Below are 18,977 nucleotides of genomic sequence, written 5' to 3'. Positions count from 1 at the left end.
TCTTTTCCCTTCTGCATAGCGTTACAGTAAACAGTGAAACACTAGAAAGTGAGCTTTTGCCAGGCGCAGTGGCTCATGCTTATAATCCCAGCATTTTGGAAGGCCGAGGCAGGTGGACCATGAGGTCAGGAAATGGAGACCATCCTGGTCAACACGGTGAAACCCTGTCTCTGCTGAAAATACAAGAATTAGTTGTGCGTGGTGGTGCGCACCTGTGTCCCAGCTACTCTGGAGGCTGAGGGAGAAGAACTGCTTGAACCCAGGAGGCGGAGTTTGCAGTGAGCCGAGATTGTGCCATTGCACTCCAGCCTACCTAGAGCTTTTTTCTACTGCTCAACTTAAGGGAACTCCTGAAAGTTATAACCTTAATTTTACAATGTCCAAGTCCACTCCACAAGCAGGTAGATCCAAAAAGAGTTGACATCTTTTCTCCTTAAGACTCAAAATAAAATTTACCAGGTCGAGTTACAGCAAGAGCAATGACTGAATCAAAACTGACACAGGACAGTAAGACTACTTTAAAAGTGTTGTGTCTCATGAATGCTTTATCGTAGAAAGATTATTTCCAATGTATTTAATGCAGTTGACAATCACCTTTTGAAGTCAGTATTATCCCAAGTTCATTTAGGAAATAAGTCAAAAAAGAGTCAGAAGGCAAATGTGACTTGCTCAGTGTCACGCTGTTACCACATGACGAACGTGGGACTTAAATCAAGGTTTCTAGGCTCTATAGCCCATAGGATTGGAAGGGCATTAAGTCATACCACTCAGCAAAAAAAATGTGATAGCTAGATAAAACTTCATGAGTAAACAGGTTGTATCAAGATAAATCTGTCCCCAAATGCATAGGATTAACTTGATCTCCGTTTCTTCAATTCATTCTTTCACTTTTCAGTATTACTAAGAGTTCCAGGACCACAGAACAATTTTAGTTTTAGTATTCAATTGTAATTTTAAAATTCTTAAAACAAGCCCCAGCACAGTGGCTGACACCTGTAATCCCAGCACTTTGGGAAGCCGAGGTGGGTGGATCCCTTGAGGTCAAGAGTTCATGACCAGCTTTGCCAACATGGTGAAACCCCATCTCTACTAAAAATACAAAAGAAAAAAAACCAGGCATGGTGGCAGCACCTGTAATCCCAGCTACTTGGGAAGCTGAGGCAGGACAATTGCTTGAATCCTGGAGGTGGAGGTTGCAGTAAAATGATATTACACCACTGTACTTCAGCCCGGACCACAGAGCATAACTCCATCTCAAAAATAAAAATTAAAAAATTCTTAAAACATATGTGCATCCTAATTGTGAGACTTTAAATAGACTCAGTAAGAACAGTGGGAGAGTAGCAGGAAAAACTGGTTTTTTTCTTCTCTAAAATCCTTGTCTTCCTCAAACCTTCACACATCTCAACGGAGCCATCCCCTCCTGAGAGACTGTGGCTCTGAAGAGGACAGCAGGTACATGCTCCAAACTGAGATCATTTGGAGCATCTGTGTTCCCAGCTGTGTTTCTTCTTTCCTGAGGCTCTTTGTTCAGGGTAAGAAATTTAGTGGACAAATGAAAAAATGCTGCCTTGGCCCTTCTAAAATGTGCTGAACCACAGCAGACAAAAAACAACTAAACTATCGGAGTCCAGTCTCCTGAGAAAATACAACTCCCTGGAAAACAGAGCATGTTACAAAAGCCAGGCAAGAGATACTTTCCCAGCCAAATAAACAATGACATTCAATATTTATGTTCTGTGCACCTTTGCTGGTCAGAAATGGAATCATTTCCAATTCACTCTTGCTATTTCAGCAACTAACATCCCCAAAGAGAAGGACAGGGACTGAAACTTCTAGAAAAAAGAACTGAGTGGGATGCATCTCTAATGCTGCAGACCAAGAGGCAGGGTCACAGCCAAAAGCAGGAACACCTCAGTCAACAGTAGTTACTCAGCTTGTTAGCTTATCCTGAGGCTAACCAACATTTCTAGGCCTTTCCTGTCAACAGCTCTCTACCCCAGCTGTTCTCAGACTTTTGGATCTCAGGCAACCTTTACACTCTTAAAAATGTTTGAGGCTGGGCACGGGGGCTTACGCCTATAATCCCAACACTCTGGGAGGTTGAAATACAAATACCATTTGACCCAGCAATCCCAGTACCATGTATATATCCAAAGAATTACAAATAATTCTGTTATAAAGACACATGCACACATATGTTCACTGTGGCACTGTTTACAATAGCAAAGACCTGGAACCAATCCAAATGCCCATTGATGACAGACTGGACAGGAAAAATGTGGCTCATATACACCATGGAATACTATGCAGCCATTAAAAAAATGAGTTTGTATCCTTTGTAGGGGCATGGATAAATCTGGAAACCATCATTCTCAGCAAGCTGACACAAGAACAGAAAAATCAGACACCGCAAGTTCTCACTCATAGGCAGGTGTTGAAAAACGACAACACATGGACACAGGGAGGCGAGCATCACGCGCTGTGGTCTGGTGGGGGGACAATAGAGGAGGAACAGTGGGGGATAGGGAGGATGGGGAGGGATAACAGGGAGAAATGCCATATATAGGTGACAGGGCGATGGAGGCAGCAACCACATTGCCATGTATGTACCTATGCAACAATCCTGCATGTTCTGCACATGTACCCCAGAACCTAAAATGCCATAAAATATAAAAAAAGAGAAAATAATCCTATTTAGAATAGTGTTAAATCTTATTAAATATTTAGGAATAAACAACCAAGGGGGTGAAGACTTATCCATTAAATTTATAAAACACTGATAAAACAGTAAAGCAGACACACATGGAAAGACATGCTATATTCATCAGTTGGAAGAATTATTGCTAAAATGTCTATATAACTGAAGCTATCTACAGATTCAATGCAATTTCTATTAAAATTCCAGTGTTATTTTTCACCAAAATAAAAAGCATTCTAAAGTTCATGTGAAACCACAAAAAAATCCAAGAATAGTCTAAGAAATCCTGAGCAAGAACAGCAAAGCTAGAGACATTATATTTTTTTGATTTCTAAATATATTACAAAGTTACAGTAATCAGTAGAGTATGGTTCTAGCACCGAAACAGATATATGACCCACATGGAAAGAATTAGAAAGTCCAGAAATAAACCTCTTCACCTACAGTCATCTGATCTTCCACAAAGATGTCAAAAATACACAATGGGTAAAGAATAGTGTCTTCAATAAATAGCATTGAAAAAAGTGGATATCCAAATATAGAAGACTGAAACTGGATTTTTTATTATAAACCATACAAAAACATTAATTCAAAATAGATTAAAGACTTAAATGTAAGAGCTGAAACCATAAAGCTTCTAGAAAGAAAAAGCTTATTAATATTCCCTTTGCAATTATTTATTGGATATGACACCAAAGACACACGTGACAAAAGAAAAATAGTTAAGTGGGATCACAGCAAACTGAAAAGCTTCTACAGAGCAAAGAAAACAAACATGCAACTATGAAACGCGAGAAAATATTTGTCAACAATGTATCTGATAAATGGTTAATATCCAAAATTCGTAAGAAAAGCCTACAACTCAGTAGCAAAAAAAATAACCTGATTTTAAAATGGCCAGAATACCGAATAGAATTGTAACAAAGAAAACATAAAAATGGCCAACAGGAATTAGGTGGGCATGGTGGCATGTGCCTGTATTCCCAGCTACTCAGGAGGCTGAGGCAGGAGAATTGCCTGAACCCAGGAGGCGGAGGTTGCGGTGAGCCGAGATCGCGCCATTGCACTCCAGCCTGGGTAACAAGAGCGAAACTCCATCTCAAAAAACAAAACAAACAAAAAACCGGCCAACAGGTAGATGAGCAGGTATTCAACACTCCCATTCCCCAAATCAAAACCACAAAATTAGGCAGCACCTCACTGAGTGATATGATAGAATGGCTATTTATAAAACAGATACCAAACGTTGGTAATTATGTGAAGAAAGGGAAAGCTTGCACACTGTCAGTCAGAATGAAAACTGGTACAGCCACTATGGAGAAGTGTATGAAAATGTCTTAGAATATTCAAAACAGAGCTACTGTATGACTTAGCAGTCTAATTTCTGGGTATAAATCCAAAAAAGTGAAATCAGGAATTCAGGAAGATATCTTCACTCGCATGTTCACTGTATCATTATCAAAATAGCTTAGACATGAAACCATGAACATAAATGTTCATCAGTGGATGAATAAGGAAACTGTGGTACATACATACAGTGGAATACAACTGTGCCTTAAAAAAAAACCTACCATTTGCGACCTATGGAACATGGATGAACCTGAAGGTCATTATGCTCAGTAAAATAAGCCAGGCGGGCCGGGCGCAGTGGCTCACGCCTGTAATCCCAGCACTTTGGGAGGCCAAGGCGGGTGGATCATGAGGTCAAGAGATCGAGACCATCCTGGTCAACATGGTGAAACCCCGTCTCTACTAAAAATACAAAAAATTAGCTGGGCACGGTGGCGCGTGCCTGTAATCCCAGCTACTTGGGAGGCTGAGGCAGGAGAATTGCCTGAACCCAGGAGGCAGAGGTTGCGGTGAGCCGAGATCGCGCCATTGCACTCCAGCCTGGGTAACAAGAGCGAAACTCCGTCTCAAAAAAAAAAATAAGCCAGGCACAGAAGGCCAAGTAGTTGAAGAGAACGCATCAGTGGTTGTCAGGGATGAAGGGTCAGGAGAGAGCATAAAACCAAAGGGCAAGGTGAGGGAGTTTTTCAAATAATGAGCAGCTCTTTATTTTGATTGTGAGTTTGGTTACATGACTATTTGTCAAAACTCACAGAACTATAAACAAAAAGATTCAATTTTTTGTGTATGTCAATTTAAAAATTAACAAAAATAATAATGTTCATATTTTTAACTATTGGCATGGCCATTTGAACATGTGCCAGCTGAGTGAGACACTGCCCACAATTAAATACTTCAAATGATCAAATAAACTACGTTTCTAAGACTTGTATTTATTTATTTGGTGAAGCACTTAGCTTCTTAACTGGCTTGTTCTCTATTTGGGGCCTTGACAATTTCAGGAAAAACTTTAGAAATGAACCGAGTTCCTCATCAGAGAAAAACGAAGTACTACCTCAACTCAAACCTCCTGGGATGATAACCCCTTAGAATTTTCATCCACACTGTTGGCTCTGCCTATGTGAAACCTTTAGAAGATTCACAGAGCCTGCAATGACTCTACAAGTAGCATCTCTTGTCCCTAGACATACAAAGGTGCATGGCTTTTCTCTCTTCAGAGAGCAAACACGGGGCAGGGAACTGGGGAGATACTGGGGAAAATGGAACCTCATCTATCTTTTCCTGCCTTTCACACTTCAGCTTTGGAGACCAGAACCTCTGGACAAGTCTATACGCCGAGTAGGCTGATCTTACGAGTTTTAATGCAAAGGTGAATTCTGCAAAGGTAGAAGGTTAAATCTCAAATAGCACTGTGCGTAATGTAGTGGTTTATGTAGAGCCTTGAACTTCCTTAATAATGAAGCCTGTGTCTAGGAAAACCTATCACATAATATGCGAGGTTTATCTTTCCCCTTCCCCACCTCACCCCTCTGACTTTTTTCCCTACGTCCATGACACTTCTCAAAGCTGTGACAGTTCTTCACTTTGGAAAGAAACTCTCCTACATATCAGGGTTCAGTTAAATCAATGTATTACCTACTCCAAAGGCACACCTTGTTTTAAAACAATTTCAAATGTCAGCTATCGGATGCCTGTGACACACCTAAGCAGGTGAGAGAAGTTTAGGAAATTGGGGAATGCTTGCATGGGTGTGGGTGCTATAAACAACTCCACACAGACATTTGTACTTACAAATGAAGACAGCCCCATTGGTTTACACTGTTTAGTACTCCCATGCAACTAGCAGAAAGTTTCAAACATCAGAGAATTTCCCAGCCATGCAATAGCTGTTTGGGAAGCAATTTGCCAGATGTCTGTGAGAGTTAGTGCACTCTAGGTCCCTATGCAGTCAGGCCCCTAGTTAACAGCTTCATTGCCATTAAAAATTCACAATTAGTTATCTAATGCAATATCTGCTATCCAGAAACAGTCCCTACATGACATTAGAAAGGCGAACAATAAGCACTCTCGCACATGGTGATAATGTATTCAAGTCTTATTTTCAGTATTAAGACTTCCAAGCGGGTGAAATGGTTCCCCGTCATCAAGCTGCCATGGATGTATTTTTTACTCTAATTACTGGCCAGAATTTTTTTCATTAAAAAGAACCGTATCAGAAATCACTGAGCAAATAAGTCAACATGAAGAATGCTGTGGTTCGGCTGGACGCGGTGGCTCAAGCCTGTAATCCCAGCACTTTGGGAGGCCGAGGTGGGTGGATCACGCGGTCAACAGATCCAGACCATCCTGGTCAACATGGTGAAACCCCGTCTCTACTAAAAGTACAAAAAATTAGCTGGGCATGGTGGCGCGTGCCTGTAATCCCAGCTACTCGGGAGGCTGAGGCAGGAGAGTTGCCTGAACCCAGAAGGCAGAGGTTGCGGTGAGCCAAGATCGCGCCATTGCACTCCAGCCTGGGTAACAAGAGTGAAACTCAAAAAAAAAAAAAAAAAAAAAGGAAGGGAGATAATTTTGGGTTATTAGGTGGACAATAACCTGTGGTTCTTTACAATTTTAAAGAAGGCAAATTAGGCTTCTGGAACATCTGAGCCTGCTCTGCACCCTCTCCTTCCAAGAAGCAAAATAAACAAAAGAAAAATATTCACTGTCTGGAAAAGAGATGACTAGTGAAACACATGAAACGGATCAGTGTTGGAACTGACTGGATATTTTAATTATGTAGACAAATGACTTGGGACTGAGAGCAAGATTTGCAGATTATATAACAGCGGGGGAGGTATGGCACAGTAAATAAGGTGCCCAAATGCCAGGCAGCAGCTGAGGATTTACATTATTGTGTGCCGTACGTAAGCTTGGAAGATGGAAAATGCAGGTAAGTATAAACAAATGTCAAATGATATGCCCAGTGGCCAAGAAATATACAAAGTGAATTTGAGATCAGGAGGACGGTATTGCAGTAATGATCAGGAGAGGAAGGAAACAGGCTCGTCGCACCTAGGATGAACTTCTAGGAAACCCAGAAATATTTCTGCGAAGATCAGGATGGAAGAAAAAACCCTCTGCAACTTGTACGCAAACACCCACTTGATTCCTTCCAAGCACAAAGGCACTGGCTTCTTCACGTTACTCATCTGTGATCTGTGGTGTCCTGCTAGCCCCTGTTAAATAGTAAGGTTTAGTTAGAGGCAGGCTTTAGTTAGTGCCAGCTCTGCCACTAGCCAGCTGGTCAACCTTCACTAAGTCTCTTTCTATCTCTGAGCCTCCGCGATATTCTTCACACCTATTTAGGGACCTGTTAGCCAACCTTTATGACAGATGATCATAGGTTAGCTTTGACAAGGTTCAAACCCGTTTGTTGTGGTCCTAGAACCTGCAAGGGCCTGTGCATTTGAGGACTGAGCACACATTTCAACTGAGAAACCTTTGCTACAGGAATGCTTCAATCCTTTGTGATACGTGAACTTTCATGATTTAGTTCATTCCTTGTTGAAATCGTTTTGTTTTTAGGAGTCTTTTTATCTTCAAATAGAAATCTAGAGGTCAAGGAAAAATCTGATACATTCAAGAGAACAAAAGTTGATCTTAACTGCCTGGATTTTCTTTTTGCCAAATTATCCCAGTTTAGACTCATTTAAAAGCCACTTCTTTGAAATTCCTGCTGAAAGGAATTTCAAAGTACGTTGGTGTTACAGTTTCCAAAGTAGTTCCACATGTATTGTTTTAATCTTCACAACAATCCTTTAAGATAGATAATGAACATACCACCCATTTTTTAGAAGGTTAAAAAATCACCAAGACACAGAAAAATTAAAGGAGTTATATGAGATCAAATGGCCATGTTCTTGAATTATGCAAATATTTCAGATAAAATTGATAAAAATGAGGAGTCTCTAACACAAGTTAGTGGAATAGATTTTATTCTTTATACGATACAAATTAACTCCTCAGAGTAGTTGCTATGGACCAATGAACCAGTCACATGCCCTCCATGTGAAGGTATTAAGTGCGAAGTTGCCTCACACTTAATAGTTGAATGACCTTTGGCAAGTCACTTAGGTTTCCTAATGTTTAGTTGCCAGTTCTGTGAAATAGCAACCGTAATAATACCTTCTTCATAGCATTATTGTAAACGTGAAATGAAATCACATATTTAAAGTAATCAGCAAGTACTAATACTGGAACTCAGCTATTAGGAACAAAATCTCGTAAGATGGACTACATGTAAAACGGGCACAAAAGCAGTATTTGAGATTGTAAAAAGAATCTTGACAGAACAAAACAGGATATATAACTCAACATTTAAAATTGATTTGTTTATAAAAAGTGAAAATATTTGATAAAATGATTGGAAGGACACTTCAAAGTATTTGCAGCACTCATTTTTTGTGAAGAAATTGATAATATGTTGATGAATACTGACACACTATTTCAGCAGCCTTGTCAGAAATGAGCTTTCTGGTCAATCATCCTGTTTATTTAACTGCTGGAAATTCTATAAATCACGTACTTACCTCACTCATGGACAATAGCGAACGAGCTGATCTGGCCTGGGCACTGTGAAAAGGGCACGTGTGCTTAATTAGTAAACTCTGCAAGGAGCGTGGCACTACAAGAACACCATCCTGCTCAAGTGGATTGTTTATTAGCTTTTAGCCTATTAGGACTTCTGCCATGTTTGGACATACAAAAGCAACTCAGAACTTGAGATCTAAAACACTGCTTTCAGAGCATCTCACAGGAGTCCCTCAATGTATGCATGAAAGAAGACAAGCCAGAGCAGTTATGTGACTGGACAAAGGCAAGCATCTGGCTATATATACAGCCTGCACAAGAGTCCAAGTCATGCCATCTGTAGACCCGACTTCCCCGAAACCTTCTGATGCCTAAGCGGAAGTATGTTGACATGTCCAGCCAAAACTGCCTTAACCATATGTTAAAGACATAGAGAATACAGGTTTCAGCATGAGTATCTAAAACAAGGTATTGAAATTCAGATTAATTTTTCAACGTATCAAGGTTGTTTTTCCTTACTATTCAAATGCAAACAAAACACAGTAGCCAACAAATCAAAAAGCAAAATCTCTTAAAATGCAGTTTCTTTACAGATAACAGTTTCATTCTTATTTTTGAATGTCACAAATATCTATAGTGCCATTCAGTCACCAAGAAAAAGTTATGCGAAGAAGACAAACATTGTTTAATGTAACAATTAGATTTTACTTAAAGGCAAAGTAACATGACTTGTATAATCTCAGCAATGTTTTTAATTACAAAGGCGAAGACCCCAAATTCCCTTTTCATGAACTCTTCCAATAATAAAATACAGGCTCACAAGCCGAAGTAGGCAGAATATAGTCATGAATCTTAGTTAAAGAGCTAAGAAGGAAGCTAGGCTTTTGCAGTGAGAAAAATGTCATCACGAAAAAACAGCACCAATGACCTGTGAGAGAGAGGGGACTCAGACCTACGAATAAGGCTATCTTCCTGCAGATCTCATGTGTGGAGCCCACATGCTGCTACAGATTGCCGTGCTGCTCAGAGGGAAGGTGCACTCTGCATTTTAGGAGTAACTCTCCCTCTGAAATTGAAGCAGCAGTTAAGAATTAGTAACTTCTAGGAAGGCTACTGCAGCATCTTGCTTGTCTTGCCAAAAAGTACCTGCCTTCACCATTTCCAAATTCTCTACCAAGGCTGCTCTTCAGTCTTAGAGATCTATGCATTGAGAGTGACATCAATTAATTAAAAGTGAGCAAGCCTCCCTTCTCTACCTTTATAGCAAGTCATGTTAGTGTAGTTGACGCGGTCACCCAGTAATTGACCTCTTCAAAGCACATGAAAATCCTAACGAATAAAAGACATAACTTGGAAGATGACAAGGAGTAACAACTGCAGCTATACAAGTTGTATGACTTGGCAGCATAAATAAAAATGGAAGGAAATAGGCCTAAGAATGTACTTTACACAATAAAAATAATCTGTAATTGCCTTTTGTGCAACATTGTTGAAGGCAAAAAAAAAAAAAAAAAAAAAAAGGGACCATTTACAAAGCAATTAGGTGTTATCCTGGGGAAAACATAACATTAAAAAGAAGATTACAGTCAATCGTTCAAAGCCTTTTCTTGTGCCCTGTAGGGTCCTATGCTTTAAACGTGCAATTGAGGAGTTGACCTGCTAGGGATATCTGATGAGGTTCTCTAAGGCAAGCTGCTGATGGCAGAGGAGAGCTTCATCACAGTGTGATAACAGCCTAATTCTGCTACTTATTACAGACCTGAAGTGCCCCCAAATATAATTGGATCTTTTTCCCCATCGGAATTCCAACATCACTGCTAGTCGTTGACAAGTGACAGAGGACACACTCAGCATTGCACGGAAATTCCAAGGACACTACACTAAATTGGTGAGAGTGGATTGTAAATATGAACAGTCAGGGAAGGTGAAGATGAAGAACAGAGGCTTTGTCCCTTACATTCTCCTCGCCATCTATCTTGTTTTCCTAAGCACACTCTTCTCAGGTGAACCCTCTCATTCTATCATTTTTCACATTTCATCCAATAAATAAAAATCAGGGGCTAATAATTCAGAATATTTACTGACATAATTCACCTGGGATTTTTCAACTGGGAACTCCAGTCATGAATTCTGCCTCCTAAGAAGGAGGTTGTGCTTTGTATTTTTATTCCCAGGAGTATGTGTTGGAATTGTATATTGAACTATCAATTTTAGATTATGATTGGGAAGATCTGTGTGTAAATGGGAATCTAATAGATTTGCCAGCATAGCCTGTGCTATAATTAGTCAATAATGAAGAACGTTCTAGAATAGTAATGAAGATCAAATATCAGACTGCTTGGGTTTCAATACCACCTACCTTTGCCAGCAAGGTGACCTTCAACAACTTCCTGGCTTCATTTTTTTTTTTTTTTTTAAGATGAATTCGTGCTCCATCGCCCAGGCTGGAGTGCAGTGGTGACATCTCAGCTCACTGCAGCCTTCCCATCCTGGGCTCAAGCAATTCTGCTGCCTCAGCCTCCCAAGTAGCTGGAATTACAGGCATCCACGACCACACCCAGCTAATTATTGTATTTTCAGTAAAGAGGTGGTTTCCCCGTGTTGGCCAGGATGGTCTGCAACTCCTGACCTCAAGTGATCCACCTGTCTTGGCCCCCCAAAGTGCTAGGATTACAGGCGTGACCCCCCATGCCCAAACCTTTCTGGCTTCTTAAAGCTCCAGTGTTTTTATCTCTAAAATGGGCATATTAATAGTACATGTTAGCAATGATTGAGATCATCTCTTAACAGCTTAGCATTGTGCTGAACACGTTGGTGACAAAACACATTGTCACAAAATGTTAGCTTATGTTAGGAAAGTGTTGCCGAGAAAACGAGCAGAGAAGATTCATTTTTCTTAAGGGATATCCTTTAAAAAATAACAAAATCATACTACATTTAAACTTCTCAAATAGAGATTCTCAAACTTTAGCATGCATGAGAATCACATGGAGAGCTTGTTAAATTTTACCCACCCCCCCTGCCATCCTGGTGGTATCTGATTCAGTATGTATGGGGTAGGGGCTGAGAATCTGCATTTCTAACAAGTTCCTAGCTGATGCAGATGCTGCTGACCAGAGAACTACATACTAAGAACTGGTGCTATAGCAAAAGGATAAAGAGCTGATTGATTACGCAGTCACCACGTGTCAGCCACTCCTGTACCTATGGTATTTACTTCAGTGAAAAGCATTGATCTTTCTATCCAGATGTAAAAGGCCTATTTCCAAGCTAGTTACAAATATTGCCATTCAGTTCTAAAAGGTTGTAAGTACTAAGACATTCTCCTGGGCACAAAAATTACTTGTACTTACATACATATGATTTGAATCAATTCTGGTCCATCACACTACTTCATAAGTCAGATTTTTCTATCTATTAATATGCTTTGGTGGGTTGATAATGTACCCTGACCTATTCTCCAAGATTTGTATGCCAAAGGTTTTGTCGTACCAAAATAAAAAAGGAACACAGGGGAATGAAGTAAGTGATGGGTTAGGAAATTAAGTTCATAATTAAAGTATCATTTTTCAAGGTTCCCTATTCTGGCATTAATCCAACTTAGGTATCAGTAACCATCATTAGTTTTAAGAAGTATTTTAATAAGAATTATATGATATATTCTAATTACTTTTTTCTATCACTATCAGCACTTTAAAAAGAATACAATATGTGTAATAAAGTAACACCACAAAATAAACTGATAATTTAAATCTATGTTTAAAATTCTCAATAAGCACTTGGCACAGTGGATTTTTTTAAGTAATTTAAAATGGATATAAGATAAAAGACTATTTTAAACCCTGAAACTTCACATTCAAGAAAAATAGTAAGAACATTTCTAACTACTTCTCCCTTTCATTGAAGTATTATTCAGGGCACAATCTTTAAAGCCAGTCAAATCAATAAATGCTGTACAAAAGCGTTGTATAGAACCGGGTGAGCTCATCAACACCAGCTTCATAGTACAATAACATTCTGTCCTTTCGAATGTTAAGGTGTAAAGTACAAATTAAACATGGCAATTGGAGAGTGTGATTCCACTTTGTCTAGTTAGAACGCATTTCTTGACTATAGCCAATTTGACCTTCATAGCAATGACCAAGTGAAGCATATGTTAAGATAAATGGATAATGGAAAGTAAGTTTTTATTTGCTGAATTTTAACATATTCTGCTTTCAAATAACTAGTAACTTTTAAAGCACAACTTACTATAAAATGCTTAGTCTTACTAAATCCTAAGTCTATCGGATTTTTCCATTCTTTTCTCATGTTTATCTTGAATCTTGATCTTCTTGAATCTTCTAGCCAAGAGCATGTTCAAAGAACTCTAAACTCAAAGAAAATTCAACGTGTGATTTAAGAGGAAAGCATTTCATTTTCATTTTGTTTCATTCTAAACAAATTCCTTTGACTATTTGAGATTTTTTTCTAATAGAAATAAATGAAATTCAGAGCAAAGTATTTTGGTGGTAGTTTGAGCATTTTCCCTTAATGAAACCACAAACCAGAGTTTGTTTTGCCTCTGAAAATAGACAATAGGTAATTCTTCTATAGGATAAAGCAAAGTCTAATTTTCATTAAATCCTATTCGTTAGTCAAATTGTCCCCTTCAGCCCTTTGGACACATTTTCTAAAAGTTAAGATTGTAAGAAATAAGGAATAGAATGTAACTGATGAAGATGTGCTGAAGAAGGAATTCCAGACACATCCAATGACTGCACAACAATGGTGGAAGTCACACTCCCTACAGAAAGAGCTCTTTTTCATACTGTGGTAATAGATGCTGCGTGTGAGGTAGCTTTGGAAAGATGCACTCATTCCAAGCCCCTTCTGCCTCATTAACAATCAGTAACTGAGCTCCTATCTGCTAGCCATTGTACTGGAGACACCACAAAAAGAAAAAATGATATTGCTCTTCCCCTCCCCACTTCCTCTCTCACACACACACACACACACACCCTCCCTCCCACACCGAGGGTTTGCGATCCCCCCAGGAGAGAAAAGCTATGTACACTGTCCTTTCCCTTCGGCTTCCATCTTCTGCTCGCGTGTTGTGCTCTAGCCACACTGGACTTCATTTAGCTCTTTGAAGGTGTCATGCTAACTCCTCCCCTTCACTTGGGAAATGCTGTCTGCCTTTACTAGGCACACACTGTTACTACTTCAGTTATCAGATTAAACACTGTTTTCTTAGTTAAGCCATCTCTAATCCCCTATGAGATGTCCTTAAAGCTCCGAGGTATTTGCCATGTAGCATGTATCACAGTTGATAACCATGTACTTGTGGAAACTTCTGGTGCACATCCATATTCCCTACTTGTCAACAACAGCATCAAATGGGCTCAGTTTCCTACCCCCTGTCAGGCTAAGTGTTTGGAATACACTGATAAACAAGACAGAGTTCCTATCCCAGTGGTAATGTTACAGAAATGCAATCATCTAAGAAAGATTGTAACAAATAAGACACATATGCAACATTATGTCATTGTAATATTAAAGTCTTGTTTTAAGTAATGGAAGCTGATGATGCATCAGGAATGAGATGGTGCCAACAAAATGTGTGCCAGGCACAAGGAAGAGCCAGTGCAAAAGGCTGTGGAGAGCCACTTCTAGTGAAAACCGTCAGAGGAGGATAAAAGAAGTGCGATTTACCACGCAGGGGCGAGAAAACCACGTAAGAGGAAGCAGAAGGTAAAGAAGGCAATTTGACCCTATAGATCCCCAAAGCCGAGTAACTAACTTTTATATTTTAAACCAATGGAAAGAGATTTTGGTACAGTGTGGTAAGTAGTAGCATAAGAACAAGCAGTTCTGCTCAAAGAAAGAATGGTAGCTGGGTGTGGTGGCTCACGCCTGTAATCCCAGCACTTTGGGAGGCCAAGGCAGGTGGATCACTTGAGGTCAGGAGTTTGAGACCATCCTGGCCAACACGGTGAAACCACCTCTTTATTAAAATACAAAAATTAGCTGGGTGTGGTGGTGTGTGCCTGTAGTCCCAGCTACTCGGGAGGCTGAGGCAGGAGAATTGCTTGAACCCCGGAGGCGGAGGTTGCAGTGAGCTGAGATCGCACCGCTGGACTCCAGCCTGGAACCTGGCAACAGAGCAAGACTGTCTCAAAAAAAAAAAAAAAAAAAAAGAAAGAAAGAAAGGTAAGGTACAAAAAGCACCAGAAGTGATATTTGAGCCCTGGCTTAAAATAAACTTCCCAAGACAAAAAGCAAAGTTAGTTAATTCTACGCACTTGGTCTGTGCAACAGGAGATTTCACAGAAAATGATACTGAGGAGTGAACATCCTTTGAAACCAACTCTTAGTACCTCAGTAAAATACTATCAAAGGCTGCTATGAGCAAAAATAAATATTAGGTTGGTGCAAAAGCAATTGTGCCAACCTATACAAAGTGTCAGCCCAAGTCAAAAGTTTGTTCACTTGTCTAGATCAAGGAATGGCCAGCAAAATGCTTAGAATATTGCTGGGCTACAAACACAGCTGCAGAAATTCAGACCAAGGATGAAGTCTCAAGCCTGGGAATTCCTGGGGCAGGAACGAGATGAACTATGCAAGACACCAGATGCCTGCTTCTAGAGTTCTCTGCTCAAGGTATATCAGAAAGTTTATGTTTTCCATTCACTGCAGACAAGTGAGGTGTTTCAATAATCATTAGGCAAAACCTACAATTGTCCTCGGGTTAGGTGACATTTTAAAAAACCACCCAACTAATGGGACACAAACAAAAAGCCACTATTTTCTGACCCATCCTACAGTGTGCCAAAGGATATACACTCTGAGTAGGTTATTACTTGCAAGTAACATCAACATTGTCCAAAAGCAAATCACGCCACTAAACTGTAAATCCTGGAAGAGCAGGGACCGTGTGGACTCGCTGCTTAAGTGGGCATAATATTCAGCTCATAGAGGCACAATTGACATTTGTTGAATAAAATACGCACATGATAAAAATAACAACACAATCACAAATAAGCATAAATTCCACATGGCATGGTAGTTGAGAAGGAGAAATATTACCTCCCACCAGGGTTCTCAGAAAGACCAGCCACAGTGAAAGATTTGAGCTAAATACCACAGGATCATGATTACAATGATAAAAATGACCACAAAGATGAGGATGAGGACACAAATAACAGTTAATAATACAAAGCTTACCGTCCACGAGGCACTTTCCCAAATATTTTCATACATTAATGCGTTAATCTCTAATAAGCTTGTGAAGTAAAGCCCATTATTCTAATCTTTCAGATTAAAAAACTGAAAAACAAACTAAATGTGCTTTTGATTAACAGAAAAGTACAAGGAGAGCAAACAAGAGGTCAATAAACTCAGTAAATTCTAAATTTAAATGCAAATTACCCACCCTTCATTGTCCACAAATACCCTCACAACAGCCACAGAGAAAGGGCAAATAAATCATGCCCTCCCAGAGAACATTAGCAGAATCTATTTATTGAATGTGCTGAATTAAATGGCTTCATGTTTTTCCCATCCCAGCCTTCAAACGCGGGGTTTTTAGAGACAGCTTGGCAGCTCCTATAGTTCACTTAAATGGATAATTTATTTCTAAATCAAACAGAACCCAATCGCAATGCAGTTCTTACCTCTTCTACTGGATGGGATGCAGAGGATGAGCAAAGAGGTAACACGTAAAAGGAGACAGAAAAGAACGATATTAATAGGACAAAGTAATAGAGCAGTGAAACCACGGGACTTAAAGACGTAAGTTCTAAACCCAGCTTTCTTTGTATTACTCTGTTTTCATACTGCTGTAAAACACCGCCAAGGACTAGGTAGTTTATAAAGAAAAGAGGTTTGACTCACAGTTCAGCATGGCTGGGAAGCGTCAGGAAACTCACAAGCATGGCGGAAGGTAAAGAGGAAGCAGGACGCCTTCTTCACTAGGGAGCAGGAAAAAGAAGAACTGAGCAAAGCGCAAGGAGCCCCTTATGAACCCAGCAGACCTTGTTAGAACTCGCTCACTATCACGAGAACAGCGTGATGGAACTGCCCCCACAATTCTATTACCTCCACCTGGTCTCTCCCCTGACGTGGGGATGATGGGGGTTTGGAGTTTACAATTCAAGGTGAGGCTTGGGTTAAGATACAAAGCCTAACCATATCACTCTTTTACTAATTCCCTTCCCCTGGAAAAGTGGTTTCAATTCTTTGGGCCTTACTCTTTTCATATGTATGAAAGGATTGGGTTGGGTCATCTTTAATAACACACTTGTCTACTTCTATGTAGATGTCCCACTGAACTGGAAATTAAGAAAGTTTATCTGTGTTCATTCAGGAACAGAAACCAAAGCTTCCATATCTGCTGGAGAAAACAGCAGCAGCTACAGTGAACACAGCATCAATTATTAGTTACACCTGCTCCATTACTTTGGCAATCCTTGACACTGAGCCAGGTGCAATGGGAGCATTTGACAACCTGCTCTTTCCTTCCTCACAGTTGTTAGGACTTTCATTTAATTTCAGTAAATTAAGAAGCTAGTTAAGAATTCACTGTAAGGAAAGGCTATTTTTAAAACCTAAAAAATAATGATCACGGAGGTCACTGATGCTGAGACAAGCATCAGTTCATAACCAGCCTGCCCAGGTAAGTGCATGAGGTCAGTGCTTTATGATACACCAACAGCTGAGCAGTCTGGGACACCCTTTGATGATGTTCAAATTGTTAAACCTTATTAAGCTCTCAAGGAGAGTCAGGGGATAGCTATAAATAATGATTCTGACAGATTTCAGGATTTATTTCTAAGTTATTATTTAGTATCCAAAAAAAATGGTAGTCTGGATTCAAGATGTCTCAGTTCTGATATCTCAGCCCTGCCATTGGTTTCTTGTGTGATTTTGTGCAAGTCACTTAACCTCAGGAAGCCTGTTTCCTAATCTGGGTAATATAGGAGTTGAACTGGACACGGTTCAGACAAACATATGATGCTCTACTGGGCACCTGGGAAACAAGAGTGAATACTAGCTTACTAGTGTATAAATTCGGGGGCCAAATGCATGCAAATAACTGTGCTGGAACCCCAAGAACTAGATGGAGATACTGGTCCTTGCCTTGAAATGCTAGAATGCTATTCCACAGCTGCTTCATCCGTTTATTCATCATCCAAAGTCCTTCTTCCCATTAAAGACAAAGGAAAAATAAATTAACATTGCCCAGAAAGTGCCTGACATACTCTTTCCTTATCATATTCTTGGATTCATTGAGAAGCTGTCTTCTGACTGATTAATTCAACAATCGAGTGCTAAAGATGAGCAGAGCAATGCCGGGAACATTTAGATGTAGAAAACAATCTCTGTCTTCAGGAACTCACAGGCTACTGAGACACTGAAACAAACAGCATGGCCAGCGCAATAACAGGATTACAGAATGCAATGGAAATACGCAGGAATTGTACTTCCCCTAGAGGAGGGAAGCAAGGAGTGAAGGAATACCTGAAAACAAGACATTCTGAGGTATTCTTATTTTAACCTCTTATCAAATCAAAGATCTTACTAAACTAAGTAATTCGATCTTGTGTGTTACCTATTCATCTGTTTACGTGTTTATTTTCTTCCTCTCCTGTAATTGTTTTCTGTGGCTGCTGTCACAAATTATTGCAAGTTTAGCAGCTTAAACGAAACAATTGTTGTATCTTACAGTTTGGGAGGTCAAAAGTACAAAATGGATTCAATAGGCTAAAACCAAGGCATCAGAAGACTATTCCCTCAAGAGGGTCTAGAGGAGAATCTGTGTCCTTACCTTCTCCAGCTTCTAGAGGCCATCGACATTCCCTGGCTAGTGGCCCTTTCCTCCACCCTCAAAAACAGCATCACACATCTTTCTGTACCTTTTTCTGTTGTCATATCATTGTCTAACTCTGTTCTTCTGCCTCCCTATTCCACTTCTAAGATTTTTTTTGTGACTACAATTGGGTTCACCTGGATAATCCAGGCTAATTTTCCTATTTTAAGGTAAGCTAATTAGCAACCTTCATTTCACCTGAAATCATACGTCCCCCACTTGCCATGTAAACGACCATATTCACAGGTTCTGGGGATTAATGAATAAATGTCCTCAAGGGAACCACTACTTTGCCTACTACGTTCCTCTTCTAGAAAAAGTAGTTGAGAACAGAAGCTTTCCCTTTCCTCACTAGTGTGTCTCCAACAGCTGGGGCATCATCTGGCAGACAGAAGATGCGCAATAGTTACCTGCTGAATGATGGCTGACAATGGTGATGCCAACACCAAAAGTAATTGTTTTTTAATTAAAAATACCTTATTGATTAAAAATGCTAACAGTCAT

General features: G+C 39.8%; 1 protein-coding gene across 12 annotated transcripts in view; it reads right to left on the bottom strand.

Moving 5' to 3' along the window:
* The window catches only part of LOC128931694 (uncharacterized), an 818,901-nt gene that overhangs the window by 625,045 nt on the left and 174,879 nt on the right, over positions 1-18,977 (bottom strand). For 7 of the 12 annotated variants that reach the window (XR_013533632.1, XR_008480428.2, XM_078368202.1 and 4 more), the window contains one exon: positions 16,499-16,575. The exons of 2 other annotated variants lie outside the window; for them this stretch is intronic. The gene's annotated coding sequence lies outside the window, so the exon portion shown is untranslated. 3 more of the 12 variants (XM_078368205.1, XM_078368200.1, XM_078368199.1) reach the window with 2 other exon arrangements.

The sequence above is a fragment of the Callithrix jacchus genome, chromosome 4 (assembly GCF_049354715.1).
Source record: "Callithrix jacchus isolate 240 chromosome 4, calJac240_pri, whole genome shotgun sequence".
Lineage (NCBI taxonomy): Eukaryota > Metazoa > Chordata > Mammalia > Primates > Cebidae > Callithrix > Callithrix jacchus.
This window is presented reverse-complemented; position numbering and strand designations above follow the sequence as displayed.